This window comes from Psammomys obesus, unplaced genomic scaffold (assembly GCF_907164565.1).
Source record: "Psammomys obesus unplaced genomic scaffold, mPsaObe1.curated_primary_1811, whole genome shotgun sequence".
Taxonomy (NCBI): Eukaryota; Metazoa; Chordata; class Mammalia; order Rodentia; family Muridae; genus Psammomys; species Psammomys obesus.
In genome coordinates this window covers 10,875,709-10,888,498 of record NW_026596256.1, presented here as the reverse complement: position 1 = coordinate 10,888,498, position 12,790 = coordinate 10,875,709, and the positions used below count along the sequence as shown (strand labels likewise).

The window sequence follows — 12,790 nt, the reverse complement described above, 5'->3', positions numbered from 1 at the left end:
TTAACTTTGCATGTTAATATGTATATATATATACATGCAAATATGTGTATATATATATATATATATATATATATAAAGTTAAACCAATTTTTTCTTCTCTTTGAGCACACGAAATTTAGTGAAGACTCAATATTAATACTAATACAGTCTTTAATAGCCATTTATGCTTGTCCTCTTCTATGTGGGTGATAAGACCCTAGAGAACAGGTATGTTCTCCTCCATTCCCTCCGACTTGTATGGTTATTCTTCCACTCTTCCCTACAAGTTCTCAGAGCTCAGAGGGAAGGAACCCAATGGAGACCTCCAATTTAGACTCTCTCTTCACATAATGTCTGGCTGTGGGTCTCTATACCCACTCCTATCTGTTCCCCAGGAGAATATGGCCACTGAATCAACTAAACAGGGCTCATATGGGCTCTCAAATACTGAAGTGGCAAGCATGGGGCCTCCATAGGACTGCACCAGGTACTCTGCATGTATGTTATGGCTGTTAGCTTGGCGTTTTTAACAGGACTCCTAACAGCAGAAACAAGTGTGTCTCTGACTCTTTTCCTTCTATTGGGTTGCCTGAGCCAGCCTAGATATGAGGGCTTTTGCCTTGTCTTATTGTACTCTGTTATTTGTGTTTGGTTGTTTTCTCGTGGAGGCCCTCTCTTTTCTGAAGAGAAACGGAAGGGGAGTGGATCTGGAGAAGAGGAGAGGCCGGTGTAGCTGGGAAGAATTGGAGGGAAGGGAAACTGTGGTTGGGATGTACTGTATGACAGAAGAATCATTATCAATAAAGAGAGAGAGAGAGAATATGGATGAACCATTAGCATACAATAAACTCTGCCTGCATGAATACACTGACACAATGGATGAGCAAAATGAGGACCTTGATCACAGAAAGCATAAAGCATATAAACACAACAATCTCAGTTCAAATATAGACTGTAAGATGTACCACATATCTGCTAATTTACAGGGGCTAGAAACCATTGTAGTGAAAGCAAAGGAGAAGTGCTCAGCCTCTCCTTTTCATTTGTTATTGAATTGGATGGCGTTTTCAAGCCTGACACACTGGGAGCTTGGCAAGAACTTCACAGGATGAACTCCACAGCTGATGTTTCAAAGCATGAATGTGTGCAGACTCAGTTTTTATCAATATGAAACACAAATGAATCTACTGAGAAAATCTTTTGCACCAGTAAACAAAAACACATCAGAACTACTGTCAAATTACAGCCAGATTTTGCCGTTGGATGAAGCACAGCTTGACACAAGCTAGAGTTGTCTGGGAAAAGGAACCTCCACTGAAAAAGTGCAAGTCTGTGTAGGTATTCCCTTGATTAATGATTGATGTGGGAGAGCCCAGCCTCTGCAGGCAGTGCCATCTTGGCCAGGTAGTCCTGGGAGGTGTAAGAATGGAAGCAGACTGTGAGTTCAGAAAGCAAGGCAGTCAGCATCATCCCCCTGTAGTCACTACCTTTTTTTCCTGCCTCTAGTTCCTGCCTTAACTTCGTTCATGATGAACTGAAAGCTGTAAGATGAAATAAGCCCTTTCCTCCTTCACATTGCTTCTGGTCACGGTGATTTTGTCAGAGCAACACAAAGCAAGCTAGGATGTTTTTATTCAATCATTTTGCTACTCCTTCATTTCTTTTTAAAAAATTTTTTTTTAAGTTTTTTTATATGTATTGGTATTTTGCCTTGCCTGCATAACATTTATTGTGTGAATGTGTGTGTGTGTGTGTGTGTGTGTGTGTGTGTGTGTGTCTACCACAGTCATGTCTGGTTCCCTCAGCATTCGAAGAGCATGTTGCATCCCAGGGAAATAGGCTTACAGATGATTGTGAGCCACCATATGGGTGGTAGGAATTGAACCCATGTACTCTGCAAAAGTAGCAAGTGTTCTTATCCTAAATGTTTCTTCTTGGAACTACAATACAGGCTGCCATGAGGAAGTGTGAACTGTGCTTCAGCAGTTTCTCCATAATTCTGCACATTGTGGGTCCCACCTCGTCCGCACAACAATAGAAACTTTGAACTACACAAAAGATAGCTCAAGTCCTTCCTCCACGGGGCTCACTGCACCTTCTCTATCTTCCTCAGCTGTCCATGTGCACTGTTGAGGTTTTTTCCTCATCAAAGCACCATAGACATAATGCTCTAAAATTATAGCCATTTACCACTTCTCACCATTCTCCAGATGATTTAAATCATGTCAGCTTATGTGGGACCATCTGAGGCTCCATCTTAGCTATGCTTCCCGTTTCCAATGGCCTCTCGCAGAGGTTCACATAGAAAGGTTCCCAGCAGTGACAGAAGGCAAACTGTGTCAAGCACTGTTCGAAACTCCTTCTGTATTTTCTGATGTCCTTTTGACTAAATCAAGTCATTTTCCCAGTCTAAGATAAAAAGACAGATAAAATGAAATTTTGGAACGGGAGGGATAGAAGAAAAATACAAATTTCAGAGACATGCTTACAAGGATATAAGTAATTTGCAGCCATTTTTGTAATGCTGAAGAGACACATGAGGTCAGTTTGCCTTTCAGGTGATAACGACTCCTAATATGATGATTTGCTTTTTCATATAGATAAAGATCACACTTAGGCCATCAAGGTATAATTTGACTATGGGAGAGACAGTGTCTATGACTTTACCAAATACTTACCACATAACTATTAGATAAAGGTTGAAATAACTGAAAAAAGAGCAAGAGAGAGACAATAGAGAGAGGGAGAATGCACAAACACCAGCTCTGTCCTAACTACTTCCTTAAAGAGTGGAGTTGGCTCGTGACGCATCTACTACAGGATCATTATAGGAGCTTAACAAAGTGACATGAACAAAATACCTAGACATTCAGGAAGTAGCAGTTACATCCAAGCCTAACTATGCATACTATATTCTAACTCTCTCACCTTTCCCTCCTTGGGCCTAGTACTGTTTCCTCAGATCAAGTCTAGATCACCCCAGTGAGAGATATGAGCATTGTGGGGGGATGGCAATGTCACTGTCATTTTGGATTCTATCAGCTAGAGCTTGCCTGGCTTCATCGGGTGAAATGAACCTTAGCTGTTTTCTGCTGTTTAAAAGTAAACCTCTGGCTACGTCTCGTCTGCCCCTGTGGAGCCACATAAACCCCAGTGTAAACAACTGCTTATGTCTGGATCCGGCCAGCTGATTTTGTGATTTTCACATTCAGAAATCACAGCCTGGTTTCACTGAACCACTGCAGACAGAACAGAGCCTCACCCTCTTGGCCTCTGCACCTCACATTCCACAGAAATAAATGCCTCTCAAAATATGAAGGAAAATGAGCTACGAATAAATCCCTGGATCAGAGAATTAAAGCTTTCCACATACTTCTCCAAGATAAGTGGAGGGTGGGACTGTGGAGTGCCAGGATTCACATGACAGCAGGGCCAATCATGAGCTGCACAAACATCTCTGCTGCCTCATTATAAAATGCAGGCAATTACAGTATTTTTCTCATACCATTTCTGCAGAGATTAGCCAGGTTACAACCCTGGAAGCTTGTAGGACTCCATGTGGACTGTTCAATAAAAGTTGGAGTTTTGCTTTTGTAAATTGAAGCCAAAAAATAAAAATAAAAATATCTGCAGGCAAGAAAGTATAGTCAGCTCTCATCATCTACACATCTAAATCTGCAAAATCTCAAAATGAACTCAAATTGCTCGTAGCCAACGTACATCCTCTAGCATGATTTAAACCAGGTTATTTATATGTAGATTCTACAGAAAGAGTTGCCATGCCACATCCTTTGTGGCATAACGTCAGCAAAAACACCTACATTTTCAATATACGTATAAACTTTTTTCTAAATATCTTAATCCACAGACAACTGTGCATGAATACAACTTCAAGGCTTAGAACGAACAAGAACAGGACAAAACAAAGCAGAATCCAAGGTGCTGATTGCAGGGCCACAGAGGAAGCCACCACCCAAGCCTACCTTCAGTACCCTCTCTGCCCCTGTCCACATGTGGAAGGCCTGTGTACCTTTTGTTCAAATCAAACCATAGTTAAAGTGTTTTCCCACGAAGGACTAAGGCCTCTGTATGTGACTGGGACATGTCTATCATCAAATGACAGTGAAAAGGATTCTTTTTTCTTTCTTTTTTGGTTCTTTGAGACAGTGTTTCTCTGTGTAGCCTTGGCTGCCCTAGACTCGCTTTGAGGATCAGGCTGGCCTCAAACTCTCAGACATCCACCTGCCTCTGCCTCCCTGAGTGCTGGGATTATAGGTGTGTGCCACCATACCTCGCAAGAACTTTCTTAAAAAAAGAAACAAATTGCCTGTACCAAAATGAGAACTGAATTGTGTCACTCTGCTCCCAGAAAAAATTGATTGAAAGAAGATAATGGAAAATGCTTTAAAGTTCTGAGTACAAATTTTTTTAAAGCTGGAACTGCATACCAATCTAAATTACTTTTCAAGTTCAAAAGATATTTTCAGACATGTAAGTGGTTAGAGCTTTTTACTTTCCCTGTACACTTTATAAAGAAAAAAATAAAATTAAATAAAATGACTATTTGGGCTGTCTTAAAGAAAAAATGAAAAGGTAATCCAAGACAAAGAAGATCACGACAGCCAAAAGAAAGCGAACTTGACCTAGAAATCTGTGAAAAATAATTATGGGGTAAGAGCTGTCTAACAGGGTTAGAAAGTCCACAGTGCAGATGGTGACAGGACTGATGAACTCAGGCTTCGAGTGAGTGCAATACTCATGCAGGAAAGGCAGGTCTGAAGAAACTAGGTGACCTGTCACATGATGAGAGCAACTGTAATTCTGTTCACTATAAAAATTAAGTTAATCAGAATTTTCAAAAGCTTCCTTTTAAACCTGAAGGGACGCTTACAAAAAGTACACAGGAAGCTACAGCACTATGTGATATTTAATAATTTAAGAAAGAAAAAAAAATTGACCTTTGACATCTGAAATATTCTTCTGCAAGTACTCTGGATCTATTAACACAGGGTTATGACTCCTATTATGTAAGGTCTAATCATGGTATATCTTTCTTTAATTAGTAATGTTCACATTATTATAACAATGTGAAGGGATTCTGTTTACTTAAAAATAGTTTAGTCAACCTGTTAGCAAACTATATCTATTCAGTCACTGAGAATATGGACCAATTGATTAAAAATATAATGATGAACTAGCTGTATGGAAAATGCAGAAAGAGAGAGATGGGAGAAAGCTTAGGGCACAATGTTTCTCCTTTTAAATAACTGTGGATTCTTATTTCTGAAGCTGATAGGCCAAGAGAGCAATACTATTTGTGAAGGATATAAGGTATGCATCTCAGTGCTCTGGTTTAATGCCCTGAGAAAATAAGGTTGAAGGTACATGTCTGTTCTATTCATGTCTACTTGGCTAGAAAATATCAGGCAGTAAAGGCATGAGAGGAAATAAAAGCAGCATCTAAACCACCATTAGAACAGAGTGGTTTTATTAACAGAACCTGAGCTTTAATAGAAGTGTAGCACTGGAGTAGGAGTCCTAACTGCAAGGGAAATCTACATCCTTGCTATTTCTACCAGCTTTCCCTCCATAGACCTCAAAGGACATCACCCATGTAGATGGTCTTTAAATCCAAAGAGATTTGGAAGACTACTAAGTTCTCCTAACCTCCCAGGTGCTGAAACTGAGGCCATGTGTAATTTAAAAGGGGGGGGGGTGAATAATATAAAGAGATAAAACGACAAAGAAGAGATAGATCATCTAGGAAGAAAAGGTGTGTGTGTGTGTATGTGTGTGTGTGTATCTGTTACATTGATAAATGCTATTAAAAAAGGACTGAAAGGTAAACATTGCTAACTTCTGACAGAAGAGTTAGGATTCTGCATCTAAGCAGGGAAAGGACTGTGGGATAGATACACAGGAGCAATCCCACCTTCTTTGTGCTTCTTTTTTTATGGATGTGAAGCGGTCAGTGTTCGGTTGTAGAAGATTCCATAGGATTGTTTTCTCTCCTAAGGAAATTTCAGCTAGACTTTAATTTTTTTACGGCTGTCTTTCTGTCCTTTGGTTTCTATTTTGTTTTTCAGAGTAGTGAAGCAGTATTAGTTTTTCATCACTACAATGAAATATTTAAGGCAGTTACATAAAGAAAAGAGGTCACCCAACCTTTGTTTGAGGGTGTATACATACAGCCTAGGATCTACAAGGGCCCCATGGGAGTTCACAGGAGGGTGAGTCCAGGAAGGTATGGAGAGGCAGGAAGCAGAGATGGGCCAATTTGTCCTTTTTAAAAGCAACCCCTTGTGAGAAATCCTTTCTAAGTACCTTTTGAGAACAGAAGTCACCCTCTACAGGATCAAACTAGAGGTTCCATAACTTCTCAAAACCACCGCCCTGGGGACTGAACCTCCTATTAATGGGATTTTAGTAAGATATACTACAGAAAAAACAACAGAAAGGACTATAATAAGTATTCAGTGAAACAACTTAATATGTCCTTTTTTAAATAAGAATATGCTTGAAGTATTATAATTTCAGAGCTATGGAATACCTAATTACCATTTATCCAGATATACTGTTTTAGCTCTCTCTCATATATACATATATATATATATATATATATATAATAAATTAAAAACATGCTTTTTTAGTTGCATGAGAGTAGCTTCCATGCATCATGCTTTTTACCCTCTAATATTTTAATTTATATTTTCTATGACAAGATTTATTCCTTTTAAAGAATCACGGGTTAACTTTTAAATTTAGGACATTTAACATTGTCATGGTACTCTAGAGTCTATGACAGTTTTTTCCAATTATTACCAAATATCTTTTACAGACTTCTTCTCTAGTTTAGAGAATGTCTAGTAGCACTGATTCTGTGTAGTTATTTTATCTCCTGGGTCTCATTTAATTCAGAGCAGTTGTTCAGTCTCCCTTTGCATTCATGCCTTTGCCATTTCTGTTAGGAAGAAGCCAGTTATCCATAGCCTATATTTATTTAACTGGGTTTCTCTGCTGTTTCCTTGTAGTTAGATGAGGATGATTCAGTTTTGTTTGGAGAACAGTGTATATGATGTGGCTTTCCAGTGGTACCAGAATGAGAGACACTTAATCACCCTTTCGTGATTGTATTATGTAGGAATCTGTCCTGTGTCGGTACTGCATGCCTCCTTATCGTTCATATTAATAAGTGATTTGTAGAGAGATAACCTGGGGTTCTGCACACATCTTGTTTATCACTAAAATTCTCTCTGCTGGATTATTTGTTGATCTTTCTATCTATGTTCAATTTTACTGTGATGATTGCAAAATGGTAAGTTTGTAACTCTGTTTTTTTTTTATTTGCTGTATCTTTCCACTATATCTAGCCATAATTTTTCTATGAAGAACAAGTTTACCTTCTTTCTTCTTTGGTTATAAATAAGTGTGCCTATGTGAATTCTTCCGAGTTTTTGAAAATTATAATCCATTTTTCTCTCTCAGACTCCTGATGAAATTGTCCAGATTTGGCTAGTGGGAATGCACTTAAGCTTGCCTCTTTGTCCTTTTGACACCCCCTAGTCACTGTTTGTATACTTTCTTACTTACTGACAAACAAACAAACAAAAATTTAACATGACTTCCTTGTTCCAGTTGAGGACTCTTTGCTTTTCCCCAGAAAGCTTCAGTTCCTGTAAAAGCTGGCCAGTTTCTGTAACTGACATCATGAAAATTGTATGTGACCTTCTGAAACACAACTTCTGGTTTCATTGCAAAGCCATAATCTACAGCAAGAAAATTGTGACTGAACTGAAGTCTGAAATCATGCTAGGACGGGGATACGCTATCTAATTTATTGGGTTATTGAGAATGTGAAACATGATCCCATAGCACCAAAGTATACTGAATTCTAAATAAATATTTAAATTATTACACAAAATTGGTCTGCAAGACAAATCAATTTAAAATGTCAACTGATCATTATATCTGTCTGCTTCATGTGCTGCAATGGAGATAATGACACCCTGTGCCTTGGAGAACTTAAGGAGACTCAGGGTGACTCAGCTTGAAAATAGCCTAGAACATAAGTGCAAAATATTATTTTAAATAATATGACAGGCTATGACAGGCTAAAAGGAGGGCTCAGCTGCTAAGATTATGTACTTCTTGCAGAGAACCTGGGTTGGGTTCCCAGCATCCAAGTCAGGTGGCTCACAATCACCTATAACTCCAACTCCAGCAGATCTGGGGCCTTGGACCTCAACAGGTACCGGTACTCATATTAAAATACTATCCAACACATATTCACAGAAATAAATATAGATATTAAATAAGATAAAATGATATTAAAATAAAATAGACATTAAATATGTAAACAACAAAATGTCAGATTTCTAAAACTGTATTGGGAAAATTAAAGAGATTCAAATTTTTTTACTCATGGCAGCTTAGATTAAAATGTATGTGAAGGGAGAAAGGCTGAGAAAGTCGTCTTCTGAGAAAGACACAGCTTTGCAACCAAGAAAGCACAGCAGCTGAGAATCCTCATGCAGTCTGCGTAAGGATGTGTCTTCAACAGCAGGTCTGAATGGAAGAGACGGGTTCTGGAGGGCCACTGCTCATTTCTGAACCATTTACTATTGATGGATTCAGGAAACCCACAAGGTTCCTGTGGATGGTTCCAATGCAATGACACTGATGACCCAAGTTACACTAAATTGGTCACAAAATAAAACCCAAAGTCATGATTCTGGGAAAGAAAGAATAGGTCAAAGTTGGCAGGAATGGGAAGGAGATAAGAGAAGGAGAGAAGAAAAAATAGTCAGAATATATTATATACATGTAATTGTCAAATTTCACATACATGAAATTGTCAAATCATAAAATAATCAATAAAAATATATGTTATTAACATTAATAGAATGCACATGAACTCCACAACTTATTAGCATCTGGCCAATATCCAACCTAAATAACATTTCCTTTTGAAAGTTGACTGCTTTTTTGAAAGTCCATCTGGGGAAGCTGGGGAAGCAAGGAACACAGATGAAAGAGTGGTTTATTGCAGAGGCAGGTTGAGGTTCAAGGCTTCTTTGTCCAATAACAGGCCAGCCAAAACCATCAAAGCCTATGGCAGTCTTTCATTATGAAATCACCCTTTAGCAAGACATTTTCTGCATCCAGGAGCAAAATCAATATATAAGACTGGACAACCCTTCAATTGCTTTACAAGTTTTTTTTTTCTCTTTTTTTATTTCTTTTTTCTTTTTTATTTTTTTTATTAATTACACTTTATTCACTTTGTATCTCCCATAAGCCCCTCCCTCCTCCCCTCCCATCCCTACCCTCCCTCCCCCTTTTTCACGCCTGCCCCTCCCCTAGTCCACTGATAGGAGAGGTCCTCCTCTTCTTCCTTCTGATCTTAGTCTATCAGATCACATCAGGAGTGGCTGCATTGTCATCTTCTGTGGCCTGGTAAGGCTGCTTCCCCCTCAGGGGGAGGTGATCAAAGAGCAGGCCAATCAGATTATGTCAGAGGCAGTCCCTCTTCTCGATACTATGTAACCCACTTGGACACTAAACTGCCATGGGCTACATCTGTGCAGGGGTTCTAGGTTATCTCCATGCATGGTACTTGGTTGGAGTATGAGTCTCTGGGAAGAAACCTGTGTTCAAATTTTCTGGTTCTGTTGCTCTCCTTGTGGAGTTCCTGTCTTCTACTTACAAGTTTTAAAACTAGCACCAGAGTTTGACATAACTGAGCAAATGTTGTAATCAAATGTAAAGACCTACACTTCTTTATGGTCATAAAACCTCAGTGTGGGAAGGAAGCTATTGCATTTGCAGTTTTGGCCAAAATGAGATCCCATGGGGTTATGTGGAAACAAGACTTATACTTTGCTTCCCACATTGGTGTGCCTTCATTTGATTCCTTGGTTTATTTCAGATGCCCCAGGCTTCTCAGCTGCCATTTTTGTAATAGAAAGAAGAAAGTGGGATCAAAAAAGCCTGCAAGGCAAGACAGGAACAGGAGAGTGACTGGACTAGAGGATCCAAATCCTGCTGTTTTGTTTTTTTTTGGGTTTTTTTTTTTTCCAATGGAATAACTGAACATAAAGAGGAGGCCAGGTTAAAAGACAGAAGGGAAGCAAGGCCAAAAGACTGGCAAGGAAGGATCATGAGCAGCTGTGTCAGGCCTGCTTAGTCTTGTCTTCTAGAGGGTGGTGGCCTGCTTGGTGAAATTACAGATTAGGGTAAAATCCTTCTAATACTGAAGGAGATTGCAGCCCATTGCTATGGAAATATTGTAAAGGATGGAAATATAATTTCAACAAATGGTCTCAGCTGGGGTCGGAGCGCAAATGCAGACATCAGTAGGTGAGAAAGAGGACTCCCCACTCAGGAGGAAGGGGTAGAATTACCTGATTTACCTGCTCAGATAAGTGGTGACACTGAGCATGGAGTGGATAAGTACCTATTACAGTTGGAATGAGAATGCGGAGAATTAGCACAGAGGAACGCAGAAGCAGAAGCGTTGGCACCCTTCTCCATGGTTGGCCATTGGGAGGGAAGTTGCCACCCTGGCTCATTGCCTGCTGTGTTCCTAGGAGGTGACTCAGGAGGCCTGAGGGGAAGCCAAGAGTGACTCAGCGTGGCAAGGAGCCCCACAAAGCGTCTATCTTTCCACACTCTGGTGGACACACAGTTCTGACAGGCACAGAGGATGCCCCATGGGGTTGAACGCAGGGAAGACTTTTGAGTCATGACCTCAGTGACAGTTAGCAGCTCTATTTGCTGTTTGCACTGAACTCCTAAAGAAAGTAAACACTTGGACATTGCCCCATCACTGAGGGTATATATAAAGTGTCTCTCTGTGTCCTTGCTCCTGATTACATGTCAAGCTGGATAACATAAGATTATGAAATAAAGAACTACATCCCATCACCCACCCGGTTTCTCCTCATTATTTCCCATTCCTCACCTCCATTTTCTCCTTTATGAAAGATGAAAATGTTAAGCATTTTCATAAATCCACAAAGAGGGTTCCTTTCATCAAACAGCTTCAGACCATTATAGGATGAAGTCTGTTACAGTTTCTCTCCTTATTTTTTATAGCGACAAACCATTATCATTGATGTTCAAAATGTATGTCTACCCTGCTTCATATTCTACATCCTAAAGATTAAGCTATATTCTTTATGGATGCATTGCTATTCATTCCGTCATGTTCATATTTTGACAATCCATTTGTAACATATTCAACAGAATCAATAATAAAGCAGAAACATCCATTCTTCAAGAAAGATCCATGTGTCGATTGCTGACAGAAACAAGACAAAAGAAAACCAGCCGCAGGTTCCTCTGGGAAGCTTGTTTTCACACACAGATGGAATCAAAGTAATGCTCGCTCTGTGTGGATAAGATGAAAAGCAAGGCCAGAATCCTCACTCTGTGTTTGAATCTTTGTGTAAACAGAAATTAAATATAAATCACTTCTAAAATAGATTTCGAAAGATCAATACCCTTTGTAGTGATCAACTTTAGCTTGTGGCATTGTTCATGTTGTGCACAGTTTCCAGTGCTAGAGGACGAGGAGAGAGAGAATCTGGGCCTTTTAAATGGACGATTAAACCGTGGGATCAGAAAACATGGTGTTTCTGAGAAGGAAAGGGGAAAGTAGCTTCATTGCGTGGTTTGGATGAGTGAAAACTGCAGTAAATTTTATAAAAATAAAATGGTATTAACATCATGGAGTAATGAAAATTTATGCTATGCTTAGTGCACAAAACTACATGCCTGTTGTTTCTTTATATAGGCTAGGCTGTCAATTATATTAAAAATCATATAAAACCCCCATGCCAATTTATACTCACAAATTTAGGGCAATAATAACCAATTTAGCATCTCAATATCTACCTTTCCTTTGAACATTATGCATATAATACACACACACACATATGTATACACACACATATATATATACACACATATATATGTGTGTATAATGTATAAATTATATATGTGTATATTATATATGTGTACACATAGAGGCTTAAACCACTGAAGGTGCTTTAGAAGTGTGTAAGCTTTTAGCTAATTTATCCAAAAATATGTTATCATGTTAAAAGCAAATATTGAATTTTAGAGGTAGTTATTTCAACATTTTTTAAAACCAGCAAATGCAGCTTTTCTGTCTCATAGCTCAGTAACGTTAAAATGACATCATATTTAAAAGAATGGTCACATCTGTAGTTTTATGACTAGATTCACAATTCTTGCTTTCTTTGCCTTGGGAAGTTTCATAGAATAGACTTGCAAAGCAATGTTCTCACTTATCGGTTTCTTGGAGCAAAGTCTTCACACGTTACTGGGATAGTTGGCACAGGTTTAGTCACCTTTGGACTGAGAGGCCTGAAGTCAATATGGCCAGACTAGATGATCACGGCCCTGCCGGTCTTCACATTTGCAGGCAGGTGCATGGAAGGTTGACCCTGCTTGTGAAGAAAGTAATTTGTGCTGAAAGCTTGCAGCCAAACATGTGACTCCTTGAGCCCTCCACTTCCTCTACATGGAGAAAATTTTGACTCCAGTACAAGCGAAGAGGTGATTGAAAATGAAATCCAAGGTTCAAGACAAACTGGCTGAACTCAATAATTCATAAAAATAATAATATGCCCAGATACTGTTAGTATTTCTTGAAGAAATTTTAAATACATATTGATAAACATGTAACTAAAACTCAAAATTTTTAAATGTAAAAATGTTTATAACTCTTTTTAAAATGAACTCTCAGGAATTGTATGTGCTTTAAAACTGCCTAAAATTTCAT

General features: G+C 38.9%; 1 pseudogene; it reads right to left on the bottom strand.

Moving 5' to 3' along the window:
- The window catches only part of LOC129668690 (39S ribosomal protein L30, mitochondrial-like), a 118,090-nt pseudogene extending 107,293 nt beyond the window's left edge, over positions 1-10,797 (bottom strand).
- Positions 10,798-12,790: the final 1,993 nt, after the last annotated feature.